Raw genomic sequence first — 23,689 nt, forward strand, 5'->3', positions numbered from 1 at the left:
ACTTCCCTATGTTCATATATGAATACATGACCAGTGTAATTCCACATCATGTACAACCACAGAATGGGAAATTATACTCCATGTATGTATAATATATCAAAATACATTCTACTGTCATATGTAACTAAAAAGAACCAAAAAAAAAGAGGTTAATGAATTAAGTCAGGCACAGAAAGACAAATACTATATGATCTCATTCATATGTGGAGTCTAAAAAAATTAATCTCATAGAAGTTGAGAGTAAAATGATGGTTATCAGAGGCTGAGGAGAGTCACATAGAGGGAGGAATGGAAAAGTTGATCAATGGATTGTAAGTTACAGTTAGACATTCTGGTGTGCTATTGCAAAGCAGGGTGACTACAGATAATGATAAATTCTACATTTCAAAAAGTTAAAAGAAATTTTATTTATTTTTTTAATGAACATGACACCTTCATTTTATTTATTTATTTTTATGTGGTGCTGAGAAACAAACCCTGTGCCTCACGCATGCTAGATAAGCACTCTACCACTAAGCTATACCCCAGCCCCCAAAAGAAAGGATTTTTAAAGTTTCACCATAAAGGCTGAGGTTGTGGCTCAGCAGGAGAGCGCTGGCCTAGCACGTTCGAAGCCCTGAGTTCAATACTCAGCACCCACATAAAAATAAATAAACAAAATAAAGGTATTAAAAAAATATAGCTATGGTATCCAACTACAACTAAAAAGTTAAAAAAAATGATGTTTGAGGAGATAGATGTGTTTACCCTGATTTACACAATGTATACATGCACTGAAACATCACATGGTGCCCCATTAATATGTATGGTTTAATGTTTTCATGTATCAGTTAAAATATAAAATAATAAATTAAGGAGTCTTCTACAGGTTACTTTAAACTGGTTATGCAAAACACTAACAAAAATAGGGCACAAGGAAAGAAAAGGTGCCCCAGTCACTCTCACCTGCTGCATGTGGTTAGAGTAGTTCTAGAACTAGCCTTGCCTATAAACCTGGTATAAACTCAATGATGGCTGTAGGACAGAGGGCATGATAGAAAGGACAAAAGTTTGGGGGATAAAAATATCCTCTAGTTCCAACTCCTCCATCCTGGTGTTGGGAAACCTTTGCTAAACTGCTTCTTCATCATTCCTCTGAATTTCATCTGCCTTAATTTGTAATACAGGGATCAAACTTCCTAAAAACTAAATGTTATACCATGAGTGGAGCCTGAGATGGAGCATGTGACCAATAAACCCTGGGGCTTCTCCTGCTTTCCATGATACTTTATGGGTCCATCCAATCTCCCTCACACTAGCTAGGCCCCCACATGCTCCATATTCCCTGGAAGCTGTTCTGAAATGAACAACATCAGAGGGAAGCAGAGCCTATTGAACAATTTTCATCTTCAAATTCTCCTTATTCATCCCTACATGATAAAGGCAGCAAATGAGAGATTCAGAAACCAAATTTTCTTCCAGTTATATTCTACTTGAAGTAGAAGAATCCACTTTAAGAAAAAATTTTTTTTAGTTGTAGATGGACATAATACTTTATTTTTATGTGGTGCTAACAATCAATCCAGTGCTTTATACCTGCCAGGCAAGTGCTCTACCACTGAGCCACAATCCCAGCCCAAAAGAACCCACTCTTGAAAGTCATCTCCAGAATCTTTCCTCCTGACCCCAGACCCAGACCCCTTCTTCATTTTCAAAAAAGTCAGAATGAATGACTACAGTCTTAAATAATCCATCCCTCATTTCCTTCATTCTGAGTATACTGAAGTGTTGAGAGCCACAGCCGAAGGGGCCCCAGCAAACTTTCAGACTGCCAGCTGATGATTGGCTCACAGCGGCCCCAGCAACATCTAGCTGATTGGCTCCTCTGCGGTGATGCTCATTGGGCTGTTTCCCTGCCCTTTCAGACCACGGAGCTGCTCATTGGGGGACTTTTTTGGTCCGCCCATGCGACCCAGCCAATTGGCCCCAAGAGCAGGAGGATTGTGGGAGGTGAAGAGGCTTATGGTTTTGTGGGAGAGGCTTGTGGGAAGCCGGTGGTGGCAGTTGGGCTCTGAGGGCTTTTCCTGAGGAGCTGTTTTGTTTGGCATGTGTGGTTCTAAAAATAAAGTTAGTTTCTTTTGACAAGTGGCTCCTGATTGTGCCCAGCCAGACTGTGGCATTTGGTAGGCCGCACGGGGAACGACTGAGGGTAAGTGATAAGGTAAACTGCTCACCCCTGAGGGCAGGGCGAGAGGATGGGTAGCCATTTTAAGATTCTTCTTTTGTTTTGCTTCACTTTTGTTTTAAGTTGCCTGTCCCTGGAGATGGGTGAGATGGAAGAAAAACCGCTCACATCTGAGGAAAAACAAACTATTTGCATCTGAGGAACAGATAGGGAGAGAGGACAGATGGACATTTCAGTCCCTGGAGATGAGTGAGACGGAAGAAAAACCGCTCACATCTGAAGAAAAACTATTTGCGTCTGAGGAACAGATAGGGAGAAAGGACGGATGGACATTTCAGGAGGATAGAAAGGCTATAATGGTTTTTTGTTGTTCCATTTTTATTTCATTCTGTCTCGGTTTTGTTTGGTGTTATCTTGTTGGGTTGTATTATAGTAGAAATATGGGATCAGAAATTAGTAAAAAACAAACCGAAAGAGTGTTAAGTAAATTGTTAGAGGAAGGAGGCATCCCAGTAAAATCAAGAGCAGTCAGGGCATACGTTGATACAATACAAAAATGTAGCCCATGGCTTTTTAAGGAGGAGTTGTTAGATATATCACAATGGAACCATCATGGTGAAGATTTAAAAAGAATAGAAAAGAAAAGCCCAGGGACTCTGCCAGTTGGCACATTGCCATTGTGGATGTTTGTATCTTGTTTGCTTAGTCCAAAGCCTTCAGTTCAGACAATGGTAGAGGAAGGAGAAGACATATTGATTCAAGTAAAAGAGAAGGTCTCTCAAGTTAGTCAGACAGAAGAAAAGATTCAAGTAAAAGAGAAGGTCTCTCGAACTAGTCAGACAGAGGAAAAGATTCAAGTAAAAGAGAAGGTCTCTCGAACTAGTCAGACAGAGGAAGAAATTTTAGAGCAGAAAAAGCCATCAGGGGAAAAGTTACAACAGGAGACTGCTACTAACACCTTTCTATCACCAGAGGGTGTAAGGGTCCAACCAACAGCACCACCTCTACAGGAGACTGCTTCTAACACCTTTCTATCACCAGAGGGCAAAAGTGTCCAACCAACAGCGCCACCTCCATATGCTGGGAGGCTCCCAACCCCCGCAGTTGACAGTTGGGATCCTGAGACAGGATCTCAAATATTAACATGCCCTGTATTTGAGGCAGGAGGGCAGCGAATTCACCATGCTTTAAATTTGAAAACAGTGAAGCAGCTAAAAGAGGCTGTAACAACCTATGGTCCTCAAGCACCCTTCACTGTAAGCTTGGTCGAATCCATCAACAACTTGAACATGACACCAGCAGATTGGGCTATGCTTTCTTTAAATTTAGATTCTTGCCCCATGCTAAAACTAAATATTCAAGGACATGAATTTAATGGGCTACTGGATACAGGTGCAGACCTTAGCATCATCTCTCGTCAAGAATGGCCAAAACATTGGCCATTACAACAAGCCACTCAAACGCTTCGAGGCCTAGGAGTGGCGACTAATCCCCATAGAACTGCAATGGTATTAGATTGGAAGGATCCTGAAGGATGTGAAGGAATTATACAGCCATATGCATTGCATCATCTGCCCATAAATTTATGGGGACGAGATGTCCTAGATCAATTAGGTTTGACATTAACAAATAACATCAACCAAAATGCACCCACTATTATGACTAGACAAGGTTTTAGGAAAGGAAAAAGATTAGAAAAACAAGAACAAGGTATAGCAGCACCAATACAAATAGATCAAGGAACAGACAGACATGTGTTGGATTTTCAGAAAGGGCCACTGAGACAATAAAAATTACTAGGAAATCAGAAAGACCAGTATGGGTTCCTCAGTGGCCCCTGACTAAAGAAAAGATACAAGCAGCCCATGACCTGGTCAAACAACAATTAGCGGAAGGACATATACAACCTTCTGTATCTCCCATAATACTCCCATTTTTGTCATCAAAAAGAAATCTGGTAAATGGAGATTATTGCAAGATTTAAGAGCCATTAATAATGAGATGGTTATTATGGGACCTGCTCAATCAGGGATTCCTCAATTGTCTGCTTTGCCAAAAACTTGGTATGTTTTAGTTATAGATATTAAAGATTTTTTTTTTTCAATTCCAATTCATCCTGAGGATAGTCCACGTTTTGCATTTACTATCCCTGTACTGAATCATGAAGGTCCTGATCAGAGATATGAGTGGAAAGTACTCCCTCAAGGGATGGCTAACAGCCCAACTATGTGTCAAATTTCTGTTAACAAAGTAATCCAGCCACTTAGAAATCAAAATCCTGAACTACAAATATTTCACTATATGGATGATGTAGTATTAGCACACAAAGATAAAAACACATTGCTAGAATGTTATGCCACACTTACAAACTTATTAAAAAATTATAATCTAGAGATAGCAATAGATAAAGTACAATTAAATTTTCCAATTAATTATTTAGGAGTTCTATTATCTTCAACCATGGTCCATCCACCAAAAATTCAAATATGAATAGATCAACTCAATCACTTAACGACTTTCAAAAGTTATTAGGAGACATAAATTAGATAAGGCCTTATCTAGGTATATCAACAGGAGAGTTGGGACCTTTATTTGATATCCTAAAAGGTCCATCAGATCCAAATTCACCCCGAATGTTAACGCCTGAAGCAAGAAAGGCATTAAAAATCATTGAAACATATATGGAAAATATGCATTTGGATAGAATTGATATGTTTGCCTTTATTATTTATTGTACTACCAATAAAAAATATTCCTACAGGAGTATTTTGGCAAGAAGGTCCATTATTATGGATACATTTATCTTATTCTCCTAACACTATTCTTACTAGGTATCCTGAGGCTGTAGGACAATTAATACTCAAAGGAATAAAAGCAGCAAAGGGAGTGTTTGGAATTTCTCCCAATAAAATTATTACTCCACATACTATGAATCAAATTGATGAATTAGCTAATGAGTTAAATACTTGGGCAATAATCATGTGCAAATCTAATGTTTCATTTGATAACCACTTACCATCTAATCCTTTATTGTCTTTTTGGTCATCGCATCCTGTAATTTTTCCAAAAACGACAAGAAAAACACCTATCATGAATGCTCCAAATATATTCACTGATGGGTCAAATAATGGTACAGCAGCAATAGTTACACCTGATCAAACTTTTACATTTTTAGTACCCAAACAATCAGCTCAAAAGGTAGACCTTAATGCAGTATTACAAGCTTTTGTGATGTTTAAAAATTCTGTATTTAATTTATTTTCCCATAGTCAGTATATATATAGTTAATGCTATAGTATCCCTTGAAGATGCTGGTAGGATTTCCCCTTCCTCTACTGTTTTCTCTTTGCTTTCCACTATACAAAGTCTAATCTGGGACAGAAAAGATCCATTCTTTGTAGGACATATCAGGGCACATACAGGATTGCTTGGAGCCCTTAGTTTGGGCAATGATTTAGCAGATAAAACTACACATGACATACATATTTTCTCTACACTAGAAGAAGCTATAAATTTTCATTAAAAGTTCCATGTCAATGCTAATACTTTACAAAAGCATTTTAAAATAACTAAGGAACAAGCTAGACAAATAATAAAACAATGTCAAAATTGTGTGACCTTTTTACCACAAGTTAATCTTGGAGTCAATCCTAGAGGACTGATACCTAACCATATTTGGCAGATGGACGTCACACACTTGCCAGAATTTGGAAAATTAAAATATTTGCATGTTACAGTTGATACTTCTTCTGGATTTCTGATGGGCTCCCTTCATGCCGGAGAAAAAACTAAAGATGTTATAGCTCATTGCTTACAAAATTTTGCCACTGTGGGCGTTCCAAAACAGTTAAAAACAGATAATGCCCCTGGTTATACTTCTACCTCTTTTAAACAATTTTGCTCAACATTTGGCATTACTCATATAATTGGAATCCCATACAATCCACAGGGACAAGGCATAGTTGAAAGAGCTCATCAAACTATTAAAATGTACTTATTAAAGCAAAAAGACGAATTGGAAAGGGGTATATATTCCCCAAAGATAAACTTAAAATAACCCTTTTTACTCTAAACTTTTTAAATTTGGATTCATCAGGGCTTAGTGCTGCAGAAAGGCATATGTGTCCAAAAAATGTACATAAGCCCAAGGTACTTTGGAAGGATATTCTAACAGGACAATGGAAAGGTCCTGACCCAGTAATTGTCTGGAGTCGGGGGTCTGTTTGTGTGTTTCCACAGGGAGAACAGCAGCCGATTTGGATTCCAGAGAGATTAACTAAAGCGATTTCTACAGACCAAAAAGAAGATGATTTGGCTCAAATCCATAAACAGCTGATATCCAAAACTCCAGTTTGGCTATTCTTACATCTGCAACAGAACCAGGATGCTTTTTTCAATATCTATTTTATTATTGCCCTTTCCCATATCATGAAGTTCTATTTTGTTTTTTGAGCTCATACAGACCTAGGTTAATGTTTTGCTGATCAGTTCTATTTTTTGACTATAGAGTTTTTAAACATTGCAATGGAGATTTCACCTGTAAAAAGTTATAAGGCCTTTACTATTATGTTATGTGTTGTATGTATTATATTATGTGTGCACACTTGTGTTTTGTGTTATATGTTTGAATGTACGTGTGTCCATATATCATATATGATGAGCGCTCATGAAAAAATGGATCCAAATATTTTTTTTCACGTGATTTAAATGGTTTAATTTAAATTGGGTAAACAACTGTTGAGGATTGTTTTAATATGTGAATAAAAAAGGAGGTTAACAGATCTGTTTGTTTACTTTCATCTTTCCTTTTCATTATATTTAATAATTCTGTTCAAGACAATGTAAATTGTTAAGAAAATTATTTTCTTTTAGTGCCTTCTGGAATGTTACATAATTTTTTCTTTAGCCATTATTGCCAGAATTCCTATCTTCATCCCAGTGCTGGTGAAGACAAAGATAAAACCAATCTACAGCTTCTGCAATAGCCATCACTGAACTGCTGCCAGAACTTGCCTGGACTATGTATCACTTGTATGCATTGTGAACTCACCTGTATGCATTGTGAACTATCTGTTGGTGCAGCGACTTGTGGTAGTGTTGGGGTATTTTTGCTGATGGTGTCATCAGTGGTACAATTTTCCAAAAGGAGCCATCAATTGGCTTGGTGTATCTTCCTCCCTTCTGCTTGTCATGATCGTTCAGCTAAAATTTGGGGGCCAACAGAGGTGAGGCAAAGAACCTCACCCCCCCGCTGGTACAAAGACCTCTCCACAGGTGTGGCTGTATACTGGACCAGTAGTCAGTGACGGGTAAGATCCAATTGCAATGCTACCAACCTAAGACAGGAGGCTGACGCCTTGAGGTCAGCTCATCCAATAATGGGTAAGGACCATATGTACTATTGGACAACCTAAGGCAGGCAGGGTCCCTAAGCCACATACTTGTTGTTTAAACAGTGAGGGGGAGATGTTGAGAGCCACAGCAGAAGGGGCCCCAGCAAACTTTCAGACTGCCAGCTGATGATTGGCTCACAGCGGCCCAGCAACATCTAGCTGATTGGCTCCTCTGCGGTGATGCTCATTGAGCTGCTTCCCCGCCCTTTCAACTGCCAGCTGATGATTGGCTCACAGCGGCCCTAGCAACATCTAGCTGATTGGCTCCTCTGCGGTGATGCTCATTGGGCTGTTTCCCTGCCCTTTCAGACCACGGAGCTGCTCATTGGGGGACTTTTTTGGCTCCGCCCACGTGACCCAGCCAATCGGCCTCAAGAGCAGGAGGATTGTGGGAGGTGAAGAGGCTTGTGGTTTTTGGGGAAAGGCTTGTGGAAAGCCGGTGGTGGCAGTTGGGCTCTGAGGGTTTTTCCTGAGAAGCTGTTTTGTTTGGCGTGTGTGGTTCTAAAAATAAAGTTAGTTTCTTTTGACAAGTGGCTCCTGATTGTGCCCAGCCAGACTGTGGCACTGAAGGCCTTCAATAGTGTCTCTTTTAAATGAATGATTCTTTTACTTAGACTATAATAGGTATTTTAATCTCTAAAACCCACTTCCAAATAAGGGGAAAAGAGGTGTAAGACTCCAGAAGTGAACATCCAACATTATTTTCTATATGATCCTGGATGTTTTGCTTCAAATAATATATATTATCCCTCAAAAGTTCTATATAATCTTGATTTTAAATGCATTAAAAATGCTGCTATTGCCAGGTGCAGTGGAGTTTGTCTGTAATCCTACTTACTCCAGAGGCTGAGGCAGGAAAATCACAAGTTTGAGGCCAGCCTCAGCAATTTAGGGAGAGCCTCTGCAACTTAGTGAGACTCTGTCTCGAGATAAAAAATAAAAAGGGCTGGGGATGCAGTTCAGTGGTAAAGTATCCATGGGTTCAATCCCCAGTACCAAAATAATTAAACAAACAAACAAATAATGCTAATATTTGTCACAGAAAATCTCATAAAAGACTTACTGTCTAAGTTAAAATATAAATCTAGATTTTCACATGCCAGAATAACTTTGCATCCTAGGTAACAGACTTTTTTTTTTAAAGCACCCCCCAAAAAAGCAAAAAAGAAATGTTCTGCACAGTGGTGCATGCCTGAAATCCTAGCTACTTAGGAGGCTGAGGCAGGAGGATTATAAGGTTGAGGCCAGCCTGGGAAAACTTAGTAAGAACCTGTAAAAAATTTTAAAAGTAGAAAAGTGTTGGAGTTGTAGCTCAGTGGTACAGTGCCTTGGGGTTCAATACCCAGTACTGGGGGAGGGGCAGGGAAAGCAAAGAAAAGAAATGTCCTCAGTAGGGGATGACAAAGATTCTCTCCTTTGACCAAACTTGAGTCAGGCTCCTCTGACTAGGCACTAACCTTGGGCTCTAGCTTGACTTGCTTAGGCCAGTGTTAGCAAGAATCAAGTCATTTTAGCAAAACTCCCCTGCCCTCCATATCTGATCACCTTTGATATCTGATTCTGTTGCTCATCACTTACAGTAAGACTTGAGTTTGAATCTTAAGCACTCACAAGCTTCACAAACAGACAAGTTTCTTTACACTTCTAAATCTCACTACAACCATCCATAAGATAGGAGTAGCACCTTCTTCATGGAGATATGGTGAGGGTTAAAATGTGCTTAACATTGGATATCGACACATTCTTAAAGCTTAGAAGAGGGGGGGTCCATTAAATAGCAATCACTAAAGATGCCAGATGATGTGGAAGCAGAATGGTCTGAGGCCATGGGATACAAAATCATATAGTCTGATACTTGGTCAGCCCTGAGAGCATGACCTTATCCTGGATTAGCACAGTCCCCTGGGCTCATTTGATGCTTCTTTATAATTAAAAAAGATGGAAGTATGCCCAGTGTCCCTACCATTCACTATTTTAAAATAAAAATCCTTGATGCTTACAGTGGTCAACTATGTACTGTATGAAAAACTCAACCATTAGGCATGGTCTAAGAGAATCAACTTCAGGAAGCATTTTTACTCTAGTATCTGTTGATTATCAGCCTTTTATAAATCTATAAAAAAAACTTTATCTGATTCTATACCCCTCAGTCCCTGTTATAGTGTCTTGCCTATAGTTTCTCAATGATTTCTTGGCAGAATAGCTAATGCTTTCAGACGTTTGTGTTCTTAAAAAAGAGTAGCTGAAAACCCCCAAGTTTTGCTTCCTACATTCTAATTTAGCTTTAGGGACAAATTCTTTGTACTTAGATACCTTAATTATATATCAGCTTAAACAGGAGGATAAGTCTTTTTTAGTTAGTTAATTAGTGAACCTAAAAATAAATCTGAAATGCTTGAATTTTATAATCTTTCTGTGGCTTTCCTCATATACATTTACGTATTTTATACTAGGCATTAATGCTGAACACTCAATTTAAATCAAAGAGTTCCTATAACCTTTTTATAATAAACTTACCCAAAAAATCTTTGAGTTTTAAATGAATGTACTCTCAAAAGGATTCTGTTTTTAAAACAAGTCTTTTGGTATACTGAATATGTTTCCAATTATTCTTTCCAATTATTTGACTTCATTTTTCCCCACTTACTTGGCTTCTCTATATTCCTTAATTTTGAATTTTATTCTGCATTTCTCTTTATACTTCCTCTTATTCAAATTTACCAATTCATTTTTTCCCTAGTATTGATTCAGATGATGACAAAGAGGGAGCAAGTGAAGGGATTTGGAAAATTCTGACTTAGTGAATATAAATAAATCACTAAAATAACACTCAGATGTATTCAGTTTTTCTTTCTTGTTTGATGACCCTTTAATTCTCTTCTGCTTCGGTTTATTTTTGGTGCTGGGATCAAACCCAGGGCCTCATGCATACTTGCTCTACCACTGAGCTACATCCCTAATCTTGGTTTCTATACTTTGCCCTTTCATTAGGAACTTGTAGATAGTTACTACACATACAAAAGGTCTGATTTGCCTTGTCTAGGAAGGATCCATATAGCTTCACATTCATCAAGTCTCAGGATGAATAGACAGAAATACAAACAACTTTCAGTTTAACACAGGGAGCCCACCTAGGAGTAGAACCAGGAGGTAACCAGCAGCATTTCCCTAGCCACCTGATGACAAGAGTTTGCAGGCTTAGGGTTTTTTTTTTTTTAATGTCTTGTTTCCACAGTGGCTTGTATTTCCAGTGAGTCTTTAATCCTCTTTTCAACTAATTTACAGAAGGTAGAAAAAAAATCATTTCTCCAGTTAATGAAATCACTTGCTAATAAATATCTTATAATTAAACCTAAGACTGAGGACATCATTTGTGCTTTCTTCCATCAACAGAAATAATACCCCCTAAAATGTACAGTCTCCTCTGTTTGGGCCACTTAGGCTACCTTCGTTCATATCTTTCAGCTTTCACACTTGACAAGGATTGATTTGCAAGTGTCAATAAGAGGACAAATGAGTAAAAAAATGAGAGCAATAAATGGAATATTTACTAGCAAGGCACCAAAAACAAACAGAACAATCTAGCTCATTCTGATAATGCTAACTTTTTGTTAAAATTGTCAACTAAATGTTTGAATTTGCAATGTATTTTTTCATTAACCATGTTAATGTATAACTGAGAAAATATTATTTGGATTTCTTTTCTCCAACTGAATTTATTAGATTTCAATCTTATGAAAATATTGAATTTTAGAATCATAAATAATTAATGCTTGGATTTTCTAGGGCTAAACAATGATTAATTGAACTGTTCTTCAAAAGGAACACTCTAAAGTGTGAATGGAGAACTACCAGATGATTTGAATGTCCTGCAAAAGAATCACTTCATTTAGACTTTCAAAATGATTGTTTTATTTCATTACCAGTAGTGGTTATTTCACTATTTGAGAAGCTTAAAGAGTTTTCCTTTGTTTGGGAAAACTTACTCCTGAATTTAAGAAGAGACCACAGCATTTTGGAAAACAGTACAGAGATTCCTCAAAAATTAAAAATAGATCTGCCTCATTATCTACCAATACCAATCCTGGGTACATATCCAAAGAACATAAAATCAGTCTGTTGAAGAGACATCTACACTCTCATATTTACTGCAGCATTATTCACAATAGCCATGAACTGAAACAACTTAAGCATTATGGATGAATGCATAATAAAAATGTGGGATATTCAATGGAACACTATTTGACCATAAAAAGAAGGCAATCTTACCATTTGTGACAACATGGGTGAACCTGGAAGACATTAGGTTAGGTGAAGTAAGCCTGGCGTAGTAAGACAAATACTGTATGATCTCATTCATGTGGAATCTAAAAAAGTTGATCTCATAGGAGCAGAGAGCAGAACAGTGGCTAACAAAGACTGGGGAGGGAGAAGAGTAGGATGGGGAGAGGTTGGTTGATGGGTCCAGAGTTGCGGTTAGATGAGAGGAATAGGGTTGGGGATATAGCTCAGCAGCACAGTGCTTACCTAGCAATGTGTGTAGCACTGGATTTGATCCCCAGCATCCAGCATCAAAAAAAAAAAAAAAAAAAAGGTGAGGGGATGGGTTCTGGTTGTTCTATTGCATGTTAGGGTGATTTATGGTTGGACAACAGTACATATTTCAAAATAGATGAAAGAGGGTATTTTGATGTTCTTACCACAAAGAAGTGACAAGTGAGGTGTATCAGTATACACTAGTTGCTCTGATTTGAACATTACACAATGTATACAAATACTGCAAAATTACACTGGACCCCATAAATATGTACAATTATTATGTGTCAATTATAATTTTTAAAAAGGAAGATTTAATAGCAGATTTGGATATGACAAATTTAGGGCTGCCTCCATTAATAGGTCAGACCATGTTTTGGTTACGATTAATAATTATTGAGCCAGAATTTTCAGAACCAAGGATTGAGTATTTCACATACACCTGATTCCCTACCAAATTTAATGCCTCAATAATATACAGATATTACACTACTTCTTGTCAGTCCAGTGTCTATTTTATTGTGCTCACAGACGCTATGAGTTGGGAATTCACACAGGATACAGAATAGATGGCTTGTCTGGACTTCATCTGGTAAAAGTGGAAGGCTGGGAAGGGGAAGGGTCACTCCTTCACTCACAAGTCTGATGCTTGTGCCAAATTACCTGATGACTAGGATTGCTTACCCAAGCAATTTTGGGTGGCCTCTCTATGGAGTTCCTCACAGGATGGCAGTTTTTGACTATTTGGATTCTTACATGGATTTGACAAGAAGGTGGAAGCTATGTGGTCTGCTATTGTTGTTATTCTTTTTAGATATACATAATATTAGAGCATATTTTGAATATTATACATGCATGGATCCTCATTAGGATCTCATTCTTGTGGTTATACATGATGTGCAGTTACACTGGTCATGTATTTATATATGAACACAGGAAAATTATGTCTGATTCATTCTACTTTCTTTCCTAATCCCATCCCCCCTTCCCTTCATTCCCCTTTGTCTAATCCAATGATTTTCTATTCTTTCCTCCCCTGTTGACCCAGTTATCCCACCCCTAGGTATATACCCAAAGGATTTAAAATCCAAATACTGGGCTGGGGCTGTAGCTCAGTGGCAGAGTGCTTGCCTAGCACATGTGAGGCACAGGGTTCAATGCTTAGCACCACATAAAAAATAAAATAAAGGCATGATGTCCATCTACAACTACAAAAAAATGTTTTTTAAATCAGTATACTATAGTGATGCAGCCACATCAATGTTTATAGCAGCTCAATTTACATTAGCAAAGCTATGTGGTCTTTTGTGATTCAGCGTTGGAAGTCATACAGCTGTTCAGGGCCCTGGGTTCAATCCCCAATACCACACACACAAAAACAGTCACATAGCTGGCTCACTCCTGCCGCATCTGATTGGTGTAACAGCCGCAGCCCACCCAAATTCCAGAAAAAGAGAATTAGACTCCCCCACTGATAGATGAGTGCCAAGGTAACACTATAAAAAAGCACTGTCATGACCATATTTGGAAAATGCAGTCTTCTCTAAGATGTTAACAAGGAGCTGCAGAAGATGATTTACTGCTTAAATTATGTTTCAAAGCACTCTTCTAATGTCTGAATTTGTTTCTTCTGGGGTCAATGTTTGTCTGTTTGTCTTACTTTCTTTCTCATAGTAGCTTCCCTTGGATGCCTGGTGATCCTTAGTTGTTCAGTCAGGTTTGGCAGTGAAGTAGCCTAAAAATTGGCTGGAAGCCCTGTAGGGCTTTAGGAGGAGTGCACTCTCCAAATAAGATCATATGGTTTTTTTTCAGTGGCCCCTAATATCACAATAGCCTCCTGATTCTTCTTAAATAATCTGTTGTGGGGCTGGGGTTGTGGCTCAGCGGTAGAGCACTCACCTAGCACGTGCAATGTCCTGGGTTTGATCCTCAGAATCACATAAAAATAAATAAATAAAGGTATTATGTCCAACTACAACTAAAATAATAATACTAATACTAATACTACTACTAATAATAATAATAATAATAATTTGTTGAGTGTCTTTAGAGAAGAACCCACTTTTGTCCTTTGCTTTGCTTAGGCAGGTAACTGCCTGCCACTAATGTTCTCAAGGTAAAGGTAGAGCTTGGCCCTTCTGTTTGCAGACTTCCAGTTCATTCTCCTCTTTACACCCAGAAAGCTCTACTTGCTACTCCTGCCCTCTGCATTGCTGAGGTGGGAGCCCTTTCTGGACTCTGCTATACTTGCTCAGCAGCCTCTTCAGCCACAGTATCTTCTAAGTGTGTTCCAGACCTGAGCTGTCCAATACAGGAGCCAGTAAACATTAAAGGAAATTTAAATACTCAAGTTTGGTTGAGACAGGATATTATGTTGCCTAGGGTGGCCTCGAGCTCCTGAGCTCAAGCAACCCTCCGGCCTCAGCCTCCCAAATACCTGGGACTACAGATGCATGCCACCATGCCCAGTTGAATATTAAATTTTACTACTGTATTAATGATAAATTCCCCAAGTGTAATAACTATGTTAGGAGACTACTCTTATGCTCAGGATATACCGAATTAAGCATCTAAGGATAAAGAGGCATGGATGTGTACAACTTACTCTTAAATGGTTTGGCAAAAAAAGCTAATGTGTGTAAGAGAGAAGAAAGAGAAAGATACTGGGATATAGATGGGTGGAGAGGGGAGTCAGAAAGAAAATATGTCCAAGTAACTGGTGAAACTAGGTGCTAGAAAGAAGGTGTTAATTTTTGTAATTTTTCTTAAGGTCTGAATTTTTCCAAATAAAGGTATTTTGGGGGGGGGTGGGCACCAAAAACAACCTAAATGTTGAAAAATATTGAAACAGTAAAATAAATTTTAATATTGTATATTTACATGTTTAAAAAACCATCTTCTAAAAAGATCCCCCTAGAACTACAGCTATTCTAAACAAGAAGAAACCTACTATAGCCATTCTATTATAAAAATTTTTAAAAATCTCATACAAGGCATGCTACCCTATACAGATCTTTTAAAAGGGGGTCTAACACCCACAGTTCCTTTCATGTATTGATTTTTGTTCTTCTGATAGGAAAAGATGGTACAAGGTAATCATAACAGGATTTTTAATTAAAGTAACTGAAGGCTATAGAATCCTTCTCTGAAAAATAGCAGTGTGTCTGTTCTGAGGAAAAATGAGTAACATCCACTAATCCCTTCATTGTTTCTCTTCAGAAATCCTGTTTGTTTGCTCTTTTGATATCTCCATAAGCAGACAAGTGAGAAACCTGTCTCTCTCTATACCAGATAAAGCCAAAATAAATTGTGAACGAATTTCACTATGGGCCAAGAAGTTGTGCCCTCTCCTTGGGCAACCCCTCTGTTATTGTCCCAATCACTGAGTTCTATGTAGTGTAAGACTCAGGATTCCTCAGAAATTTGAAGATCCATTAGCACAATACCTAGAACATTGTAGATATTCAATAATATTTTCTGATTGCAACTGAAAATTAAAACATGCAGTAAGTTTTAAGTATAAACTTACCATAGTAAATAAGAGTCAGGGGTTCAAGATAAAATTTGCTATGAATGGTAAATTCCATTTATAGATCAACTTCATTCTATGAATTTGTTGAAGGCTATTCCAATTCTTAAAGTTAGGAGAAGACGAGCAAAAGAGAGACAGGCCAGAAAGCAGAAAGATGATGGATGGATATACATAGAACCCATATCACAGAGTTATGACCACCTAGAGTACATGATTAACTACTACTATATAGCCAAAAGCCACAACACATCTACAGCAACTTAAACCTAGTAGGCAGTTAAAGATCTAGTCCTCACAGTCAATTGGTGAGTTATAGGAAGCCTTGTTGTCATGGAAGCAGAATAGTCAGGTAAAGGTCAAACTGTACCCATCTATGAGGTTTATTGAGGCCAAATGTTTTTAGTTAACCATGTCAGTGAATAAAGGGAGTCCAAAGCCAGTCATGCTCATAGCACAAATGTGCTGAAACTGCTATAATTCTTGGAAAATGATCACTTTGTACAGCTGAGACCTTCGGCCAGCAAACTTGAAGAAAATTAATATTCAAGGTTAAGAGCTCCCTACTCAGCTTTTATTCTTAGCAGGAAGTAGATTTTATCTAGGAAATGCTGTGTCACTACTGATCAATTCATAACCAACATTTACTGAGCACCTTGTGCCATTCATTGTGCTACATGATCTCAATCTCATTGAGATTATTCTTAGCAGGAAGTAGATTTTATCTAGGAAATGCTTTGTCACTACTGATCAATTCATAACCAACATTTACTGGCACCTTGTGACATTCATTGTGCTACATGCTCTCAATCTCATCAATGCAACAATTCTGATTAAGTGCTATAATTTCTATTTTGTAGATCAGAGTACTGAAGCACAGTGGGACAAAGTGATTTGCCCAAACACACTGCTGGTAGGCATCTGAGATTAAGACCTGAATATCAGTCTGCATATACTGCTTCTCATATTCCTAGAGACAAGAAGGGAGACTAACAAGTAGAGGTCTTCAGAATCAGAACTGTTTCAATGTAAATAAAAGCAGTACATATCAATCTGATGGTCCTGAAATGTTAAAATGTTAAAAGGTGTTAGATCATGTCATTTCCTGATTGTCTAACAGAACAAATTTAGACCAAACTAAACCATAATGGAGATATTTGCTATAAAGAACTGCTTTGGGGGTAATAGTATATTATGTTGAAGTGAAAAAAAGCATAGGTTCAAAAGCTCAATCTACCTGTATTAGAACCATGATTTTGCCTCCAAGTTTGCTTAGATAAGAAGTTTAAACCCTTTAAGTAAGCTTTAGTTTCTTCGTCCAAAAAATGCAAACATCTACTTCATATGGATGCTGTGAAAATTACAGCTAGACCTATCTACTATTGTGTCTGACAGAGAGTGCTACACAAACATAAGTTTGTTTGACCTCCTGGAAAGAATAAATTCTGGTTTCCTTTGGAAGAGGAGACCAAAATGTTATGTCAACAACTAGCTGATGTTAGGACATAACCATCATTATTCAGGGTTTCTACTTTATCCTGCATAACACTGGGGAGGTTCCAGATGAGCTCTAAGCTCAAATTTCTACTGAATGAATGTAAGAAGATAAATTTTGGTTTGTGTCTCTATGCTTACAATTATTTATATTATCCTATATCAACCTTGCCTACTAAATTATAAGATAATTTGGAGAGAAGTGCTAGGAGTAAGCAGTCAAGGAAACAACGTGGAAATCAAGAAAAATTGTGTACACATTTACATTTTGTTCTTTGTATATTCTTCATCTAGAAGGGCTCCAACAACACTTGGACAAAGGACAATTGAACTAACACCTCACATATTCCCAGAAACCACCACTATTTCAAAAACCTTTAAGGTAGCAGTAGGGACAGCAGAAAAATACCATAAAATCACAGGATTCACAAAATTTGGCTAGCACATATAAATTTCTGTATTTGTCTCAGCTTCCCATTTACTTCTGAGCTCCTCAAAGGCGATGACTGTGCCTTGGCAATTTCCCAGTGCTTCTCTGCTTCTTTTTCATTCCAAATCCAGAACATTCAAGTAATGCTGACAGACTCCATAATGACTTGTTAACCTTTAGCATCTCGGATCTACCTCCTAAAGTGGTTCATAACTCTTGGGCTTGGGCAAAACCACTGGCTAGCATCTAATCCTAGACAATTAAATAGGAGAAAACAAAGAAAGAATTCCTCAAGCTCAAACAGTGCCCAGTAAGCATCCAAATTTTTTCTATTTTCCAATGTGTTTTAGCCATCATTTTCACAATTTTATTTCAGCCTCTTAGAAAACTGACCACAAACACCTTCAAAGTCTGTTAACATTCTTTTTCTCCCTTTCTCTTTTAGATAATTCTAAATGGAAAAGATAAAAATTAAACAAATTCATGAAGGAAATGGCTATAGTTCAGGATGTGGGAACATTTGGCAAATGGTAGCAATGCAATTGTTAGTTCTTTCCTCAAATTTTGTGCACACACTGCATCCAATCTATCACCTAACTGGTCAGCTATAAGGTAAGATGACCAGGGGGACAAAAACCTGACTCTACCACCCTATTATATGAGAGCAATTTTCAACTGCTCAGAACTTCAGTTTCCTAATTTATAAAATGGACATGGCTGTCATGAGAATTAAATAATAACAGATTTTATACCAAGTGTTAGTAAATGCTAGTTCAATCTATTGAATATTTTCCAGTTGCCATATAGGAGTCATTTTAATTTCCTTCACAACTGAAGCCAACCTCAGGTCAGAGCAGTAGAAAGACTGAGGTATGTAGGCCAGAGATGAGATCTACCATGTGTAAAGAAGAAGTAGTACCACATCCAGGAAGGGAAGTTTCTAGAGAATAAGAGACACTGTGAAGCAAGCAACTTCCTCCCAGAAGGATTTACTGTAAAAAATACATTCATTTCAGCACAATATATGACAAGTATGGAATTGTAATGTAGCAATAACCACTTTTCTTTCTATTTAACTGCAGAATCAGGAGAGAAATTAATTCAACTTATACAAAATCCCCAGTCAGGTATCGAGAAATATCTGCTACCAAGCTTAAGAAATATTGGACTCTACTAGAACAGATTCAGGAAAAGTTCAATCCAAGAAAAGGTTTAGACAGAAACCTAAGAATGCTCTGGTCTATGAAAATGTTAACAGTTGTTGGAGAAAGATGTAAATTAGACATTTCAAAGAGCTCAACTGTTTTCTGGCCAACAGCACATAGGAAAATATTTAACTGCATGATGTGGGAAAATGTTAGAGAGTTGATCATTTATCCCCAACAGTGAGACTATTATGTACTGACCGCCATGCATTAATAAGAGGGAAAGCAACACTGGCATAACTGAAATGTTAAAGCAGAATCCTAGATCAAGTATAAGAATGAAAATAAAATCACAATTACTGGTAAAACCCTTAGGGAAATAATATACTACTATATTAGAACACAAAATATTCAATTAGAGGGAATATAAATATTGACCTGTGTAAATGTAATTGTTTACTATTATTTTATACCATTTGTATGGCAGAAGGTACATTCTCAGAGTTAAGATGAAACAATGACCAGCAGTAGGGTTCTCCTTGACAGATGTGAAGGACACTCACCATGGGTCATAATCAAACCTGGTTCTGCCAGGAAGGGAAATATGGAGGTAAACTAGCCCTCCTTGTCATAAAAGCCAAATAGTCTAACTGGAGAAACTTAAATGCTAGTTTCAATGTCAGTTTACATGAAAAAGGTGAAAAGCTTAGAAACACTAGGTAGCCTACCCATAGTCCCTGTAGCACATTTTTGATAATGTGCTAGTCAATGTGTTCACTGACTAATTTACCAGTATACACAAGGAATTCAGAAAATGATTAAAACCCCAAATTCCAGTTACTAAATGATCAAGGGCACTTTACACACATCAAAAATGAGGACAATAAACCTAAGCAGGAAAAAAACTTCTAATTTCTATTATACAATTAAAATCATAAAACCTCATTTTGGTAGGGCTGTGGAGAAACTGGTACACTTATACTCTGCTGACAACTTTTAAAATTAAAGTTGTAAAATCTCTCAAAGCTGTACTCATGAATTTCACCTTTATGTGTATCCACAATTCACTATTTTTTAGACTTTTACTATAATGTACTAATAAAATAATCTTTTAAAAATGCAAGAAAAAAAACTGGATGCCATGGTACATGCCTCTAATCCCAGCAGCTCAGGAGGCTGAGGCAGGAGGATTGAGAATTCAAAGTCAGCCTCAGCAAAAGTGAAGCTCTAAGCAACTCAGTGAGAACCTGTCTCCAAGTAAAATATTTTCAAAAGGGCCGGGGATTTGGCTCAGTGGTTAAGTGACCCTGGGTTCAATACCTGGTAACAAAATAATGCAAAAAAACCCACACCCACATTAAGAATATAGTACACCATGATCGAGTGGGTTTCATCCCAGGGACACATCCCAGGAATGGTTCAACATATGCAAATTAACAAATGTATTTCACCACATAGAATTAAGGTAAGGATGAGAAGCAAATGATTATCTCAACAGATGCAGAGAAAGCATTTGACAAAGTACAATACTCATTCATGTTTAAAATACTGGAGAAACTACTGACAGAAGGAACTTACCTCAACTGTATAAAGGTTATACATGACAAACCCAAAGCCAACATCATAATGAATGAAGAAAAACTGAAATCATTTCCTTTAAAATCAGGAACAAAGGTGTCCACCCTCACTACTTCTATTTAATATAAGTCTTAAAACTCTAGCCAGAGCAATCAAGCAAGAGAAGGAAATCAAAGGGATACAGATAGGAAAAGAGAAAGTCAAATTATCTGTTTGCTGATGTCATAATTCTGTATGTAGAAGATCCAAGAATTCCAAAAGAAGACGTTTAGAGCTGATAAACAAATTCAGCAAAGTAACAGGTTGCAAAATCACCATACAAAAATCAATAGCTTTCATATACTCCAACAGCAAATCTGCTCAGAAAGAAACCAGGAAAACTATCCGATTCACAATAACCTGAAAAAAAAAAAAACACTTGGGAATAAATCTAAGCAAGGAGGAGAAAGATCTACAATGAACACTACAGAACATCAAAGAAAGAAATTGAAGAAGACACAAGAAGATGAAAAGGCCTCCCATGTTCTTCAATAGGCCGAATTAATACTGTCAAAATGGCCATACTAACAAAAAGTGTTATATGCAATGCAATTCCCACCAGAATATCAATAGTCTTCTTCACAGAATTAGAAAAAAATAGTCATAAAATTCATTTGAAAGATTAAAATACCCAGAATAGTCAAAGCATTACTGAATAGCCAAAGCAAGAAAAGCAATGCTGAAGGTGTATAATACCTGATCTCATCTCATACTACAGAGATACAGTAACAAAAATAGTATGGATTGGCACCAAAACAGACATGAAGACCAATGGAATAAACAGAAGACACAGAGACAAATCTACATAGATAACAGTTATTTGATACTCAACAAAGATGCCAAAAACATGTTGGAGAAAAAGTCTATTGAACAAATGGTACTGGGAAGGCTGGATAGCCATATATAGAAGAATGAAACTAGATCCCTATCTCTCACCCTGCACAAAAGCCAACTCAAAGTGGATCAAAGACCTAGGAATTTAACTTTGCAACTGCTATAAGAAAACATAAACTTAACACTCCAACATATTGGCTCAGGCAGCAAGTTCCTTAACAAGACCCCTAAAGCTCTAGAAATAAAATCAAGAATCAATAAATGGGGCAGCATCAAATTAAAAAGCTTCTGCACCAGAAAAGAAACAAGAGCCCAAAAAATAGTATATTAAAAAAAAAACTTTGCCAGCTACTCCTCCTACAGGTGATTAATATCCAGAATGTACAAAGAACTCAAAAAACTCAATCCCCTCCCCCCAAAAAAATCCAATCAATAAATGGGCAAAATAACTAAATAGACATTTCTCAAAAGAAATACAAACGGGCAACAACTCTGAAAAAAATGGTCAGCCTCTCTAGCAATCAGGGAAATGCAAATCAAAACTACACTGAGATTTCATCTCACTCCAGTCAGAATGGCAATTATCAAAAATACAAATAATAATAAATGCTGGTGAGGATAAGTGGAAAAAGGCACATTCATACATTGCCAATGGTGTACTAATTCCAATTAGTACAATCACTTTGGAATGCAGTATGAAGTCCTCAAAAGACTAGAAATGGAACAATCATATGACCCAGCTATCTTTCAGTATTTATCCCAAGGAATTAAAATCAGCATACTACAGGTATGCAGCCACATCAATGTTTACAGCAGCACGATTCACAATAGCCAAGTCATGGAATCAGCCCAGATGCCTGATAGATGAATGGATTAAGAAAATGTGGGCTGGGGATGTGGCTCAAGCGGCAGCGCGCTCGCCTGACATGCGCGGGGCCCTGGGTTTGATCCTCAGCACCACATAAAAATAAAATAAAGATGTTGTGTCCACCAAAAACTAAAAAATAAATATTAAAAATTTTTAAAAAGATAATGTGAGATATATATACATATATATATATATAAATATAATTTTACCCAGCCATAAAAAAGAATGAAATTATGGCATTTGCTGGTAAATGGATGCAACCGAAGAACAACAGCTAAGTTAAATAAGCCAGACTCAGAAAGCAAAGAATCAGGTTGAATATTTTCTCTCAATATGCAGAAGCTAGAGCAAAATAAGTAAAAAAGCCAGGGGATAGGAGCCTCATGAAAATAGAAGGGAGATCAGTAGAATAGAGGAAGGGGATAGAGGGGGAGAGAGGAGGGATGGGAAAAGGCAGGAACTGATGAATGAAATTGACTACATTATTTTATGTACATATATAAATACAGCACAGTGAATTCCATCTTTATGTATATCTATAATGCACAAATAAAAAACAATAAATAGAAGAAGGATCCATAGAGTAGAAGAAGGGAACAGGGAGAGGGAGGAGGGAAAGGAAAGAGGAAGTACTAGGGACTGAAATGGAGCAAATTATATTCCATGAATGTATGATTATGTCAAAATGAAACCCCACAATTACATATAACCATAATACATTAATTTCAAAACAATTTTTAAAAGATCTTCCATATGGACTCATGTTGCCAATTTGCATTATACTTGATTTTCTGAATAATTCTTAAAAGCAAAAAAGTCTACTAATTGAAAAACAAACAACAAAAAATAGGTGGCCAGGCTTTTCATTTGACATTCTATTCTAGACAGATACTCCTTAAATAAAGGGATTTGCCCGACTCTGATGTGGTATTATTACTAAAGTAGAATAACTGAATGCTTATAAATATAAAGGAAAAGAAAATGTAGTGATATTTTCTGATTCCATCCAGTAATAAAACCAAGTTTCCCCAAATCTTGCCAAGTTCTGATCAATTTCCCAAAAGCTTAATGGGAGAAAAACATCCAGACATCAATGATTCAGTAAGTCTAACTGTTATCTCCCCTTCAAAAGCTCACAAAACACAGTCAAGTCCTGCAAAGGCTTTGAAGTCAAGGCTACAATTCAGATGCCTCAAAGATGCCCTAGAGACTGATACACCAGGTAATATGGAAACCCAGCCCTATTAGACCTTAAAGGTCCAAATGGCCAGTTCTTTGTTTAAACGTAAATACTAATCACGATATCATTAGCCAAATTAGATATCTTTACCCTAAGCAAAATTATTCTGTTCCATTTTAATTCTGAATAGTTGGCTCTGTCTCCAAACAGGTTAGTCTAATTTTTGGCAATGCCTCACAGTTGAAAAATTTCACTGCTTACAGAAAATGTGTGTTGGGTACACAGGTAAAAGTATAAAATAAATACGCTCAGAAACAGAACAAGATTGTGTTTCCTTTTCCTAGTACAATCTTTTAAAAAACTTTTTCATTTTCTCAAGGAACAAAATCACTCTTCTTCCCAGAGGTAATTGGGCTTCAAGGAGAAAAATGACATTTAAAAAAATGGAGACTTTGGAAAGAGCAGTCATTTGGAACCAAAGTCAACTTTTCAGCGGGTA

The 23,689-nt window shown here is 37.3% G+C and overlaps 1 protein-coding gene across 1 annotated transcript in view; it reads right to left on the reverse strand.

Annotated features, from left to right (window-relative positions):
* Pdk3 (pyruvate dehydrogenase kinase 3) overlaps positions 1 to 23,689 on the reverse strand; it is a 76,163-nt gene that overhangs the window by 43,062 nt on the left and 9,412 nt on the right. The gene's annotated exons all lie outside the window — the stretch shown is intronic.

This window comes from Urocitellus parryii, chromosome X (assembly GCF_045843805.1).
Source record: "Urocitellus parryii isolate mUroPar1 chromosome X, mUroPar1.hap1, whole genome shotgun sequence".
Lineage (NCBI taxonomy): Eukaryota > Metazoa > Chordata > Mammalia > Rodentia > Sciuridae > Urocitellus > Urocitellus parryii.